The following is a 4,042-nucleotide window of genomic DNA, read 5'->3' as shown; positions in this document are numbered from 1 at the left end:
AGATGGGTTCAATAATGTATGCTACTCTGAAACAGAGAAGGGAGAAAACGGTTTAAAAGAGATATGTGATTAGGTATTTAAGTCACGACAGGAGTCTAGAGCAAAGCCTACATAGTGGAGTGGACCTGGGGGAGGGTTTGTAAAACAATGAAAGAATTTTTCTTTTACTTTTCCAAGAGGGTCTTGTACTAGGGGGGGAGAGTTGAGAGGGGAGAAAAGTACAACAATGAATGAGTGGAAATCCAAAGTCTCTGTAAATATTTACTAAAATTAATAATAAATTTAAATAAAACAAACAAACAAAAAAAACCCCCAAAACACCAAACAAGAAAGGTAAGGAAAAAAGGAAACTAAAAAAAATTGCTATTCTTACTGGGGTGAGATGATATCTCATAGTTGTTTTGATTTGCATCTCTTAGAGCTAGGGATTTTCAACATTTCTTCATGTGTTTGTTGGCCATCTGAATGTCTTCTTTGGTGAAGTGTGTGTTCATATCCTGTGCACAATTTTCAATTGCATTGTTTACCTTTATCTTGTTGTGGTGAAGTCACAATGTCTTTAAGCTAGAAATGAACAATAAGATAAAAGAAAAATGAACATTTACATGGAAGCTCAATAATATCTTGTTGGCACACTACTGGGTAGAGAAGAAATAAAAAATTCTTCAAAATGAACTAAAATGAAAACAGCATAGCAAAACTCTTTGGGATACAGCTAAGGCAGTTGTCAGGGTACCATCTCAATAAAAAAAACACATATAAAAAAGAAAGAAAGAAAATAACAACTTAACAGCAAAGAAAAAAAGAACAATAAACTAATCCCAGAGCCTCTAAATGAAAATTCTAAATATTAAGGCTGAAATAAATGGGATAGAAAAATAATCAAAACCTTCAACAAAACCAAGAACTGATTCAAAACCTTCAACAAAACCAAGAGCTGGTTCTTTGAAAGGGTTGTTGATATAGGCAAAATTAACAAAAGAAAAGAGAAAATTAATAAGAAATGAAAGAGATGACATCACAATAGAATCAACTGAAATTAAATCAATAATGTGGGAATTCTCTGAAAACTGTTATGCAGATGAAAGTGAGGAGGGCTTGTAGCACTTGTTGCAGAAGATTAAGGAATGTAGCCTTCAGTGTAGGCTGCATCTCAATGACCAAAAAAAAAAAAAGAATATTCTTACCACTGAACTGATAGGCAGCATCATGAGGAGACTAAAATTGTCAACAGCTTCATCTTTCTTGGATCCAAAATTAATACCCTTCTTACCAGCAGTCAGGAAATAAGGAGACACATTGCACTGGGAAAATCTGCAGTTAGGGACTTCTCCAAATTATTGAGGAGTAATGATGTCAGTTTGAGGTGCATCTAAGTCAGCCCATAGTCTTTCCAATTACTAGCTATGCATTCGAGAGCTGGACAATGAATAAGAATGACAGGGAGAAAAATAACGCCTATACACTGTGATGTTGATGAAGAGAACAGACAGATATATCTTGGAGAGAGTAGAGCCAGAGTACTCTTTGGAGGCAAAATTACAAGGCTTTGCCTCACATACTTTAAGCATGTTGCGAAGTGGTGCTATTCCTTGGAGAAGGACATGATGCCGGGAAGGGGAAGGATCAATGAAGGAGAGGAAGACCCTCAACCAAGTAGACTGACATGGTGACTGCTGCAATGGAGTGTCAGGAAGTGTGAGGTTGGCACAAGATAGAACAGAATTCATATCTTTTGTTGATAGGGTTGCTATGAATCATACTCAACTTGACAGCACCTAACAATAAAATTAAAAATCTAAAGGAAATATACAAATTACTAGAAACCCAAATTGACACAGACAGAAGTAGAAGACATGAACAAACTCATTACAAAAGAAGAAACTGAAAAAGTCATAAAAAGACTCCACCACAAAAAAATCCTCACCCAGAATGATTCACAGGTGAATTCTACCAAACTTGCAAAGATAAATTATCACCTATTATACTTAAATTATTTTTAAAAATAGAAAAAAGAAGGAATACTTTTAGAGTTATTCTATAGAGTAAACATAATCCTAAAAACAAAACCAGGCAAAGACATTACCAAAAAAAGAAAACTGTAGACCAATATCTTTCATGAGCATAGATGCAAAAATTCTTAACAAAGTCATGGCCAATGGAATCCAGCAGTATATAAAAAAAATAATTCATCAAGACCAAGTGGGATTCATAGAAGGAAGGCAGGAATAATTCAACATAAGAAAAATCATCAATGTAATTCATAACATTAACAAAGCAAAGAACAAGAATCACATGATCCTATCAATTGTGTGGACAAAGCCTTCAACCAAATTCAACACCCTTCCTGATAAACACACTCAACAAATAGGAATAGAGGGGAATTTCTTCAACATAGTGAAAGGTATATATGCAAAAGCAAGAGTCAATGTCTTTCTCAATAGAGAAAGACTAAGGGAATAAACTAAAGGGTCCCAAGAAAACAGAAACCAGACAAGAGGCCCACTATGACTATTCCTATTCAATATTCTATGGGAAGTGTTTGCTAAGACAATAAGAGAAGAGAATAAAATAAGAGTCATGTAAATAGCCAAACAGGTATTAAAACTGTATCTATGCAAACATTATGATAGTGCACACAGAAAACACCAAAGACTCAATCACAAAAATTGTTAGACCTAGTAGACCAATTTAGTAGAGTGGTAAGATGCAAGATTCATATAAAAAATATCAGTGAAATTTTTCTACAGCAACAAAGAAAGCATGGTAAAGGAAACTAAGAAACAATACCATTTACAATAGCCAACCGCAAGACGAAATACTTGAGAATAAAAGCAACTGGAGACACAAAAACCTTTATGAGAAAAAGTATAAAACACTTCTACAAGAAACAATACCAAACTATGAAAAAAACCCTTTTTGTTAGGTACTGCCAAGTCAAGTACAACTGATAGCCGCCCTATGAACAACAGATCTGAAATCTGCCCTATCCTGTGTCATCCTCATCATCTCTGACATACTTAGATTCATTGCTCCAGTCACTGTGTTAATATATCTCATTGTGGTCTTTCTCTCTTTCACTGATCCTCTGTCTTTCAAGGTATAATCCCTTTCCAAGGAATAGTGTCTTCTAGCAACGTGCCAAAAATATGTGAGACAAAATTCCGTCGTGCTTACCTCCAAGAAGTACTCTAGCTGCATATTTTCCAGAACAAACATAATGCTTGGAATGGTAGTGGGACAGCAAAAGAGAGGGATGACAAACTAAATAGAGGAGATTTATATTTGTACCCATTGTAAATAAAGGTGGTCTACAAGAACGTGGAAATTATCAAACAATACTGCTATTACCTCTCATACATATAAGTATTGCTGATAATATTTTTTCTTGATCACAAAGTTTATTTCTTTGTCAGTAATCCCAGAGATAATTTGTCCTTCTATTGGTATTTTTCTCCTTGTACAAAATTTTCAAGTAGTGTGCATCTTTATAACAAAAAAAAGGATCAATTTGAAGATCTGATCTAAATTGATTTTTAATGCAACATATAATTTTCTAGCATATATTTCCCATTTAATTTTTCCCCATTCATTCATTGTTACACATTTTCCTACCCCCCAGTTCACTTTTCTCTTTGAATAGAAAAAATTTTTTTTTCATTGTTATACAATACCCCCACCAAGTTCACTGTCCTCTTTAATATGCATTACTTTTTCTGGAATCTTGTCATGAAAAGAATAACTAATCATATATTCCTTTTAAACAGTTATGTCCTTAATTTGTTTCAATGAAGTATACACTATTTATTCCTTTATTTCTTAGGTCCCCCCAACCTGAATGTCAGTCCCATTGTACAACAATGGCACTATGCAGTATTTGTCCTTTTGTGACTGAGATATTTCACTCAGCATAATATCCTCCAGGGTCACCCATTATGTATAATATTTCATGGGTTCCTTGTTTTACAATGCAACATAGTGTTCCTCTGTGTGAATATGCCATAGCTTTGTATTCGTTTGTTGATGGGCACTTGGGTTGTTT

Source organism: Elephantulus edwardii, unplaced genomic scaffold (assembly GCF_000299155.1).
Source record: "Elephantulus edwardii isolate Elephantulus edwardi_28Jun2011 unplaced genomic scaffold, EleEdw1.0 scaffold00156, whole genome shotgun sequence".
NCBI lineage: Eukaryota > Metazoa > Chordata > Mammalia > Macroscelidea > Macroscelididae > Elephantulus > Elephantulus edwardii.
The sequence above is the reverse complement of the archived record's forward strand: the minus strand, read 5'-3'. Positions refer to the sequence as shown.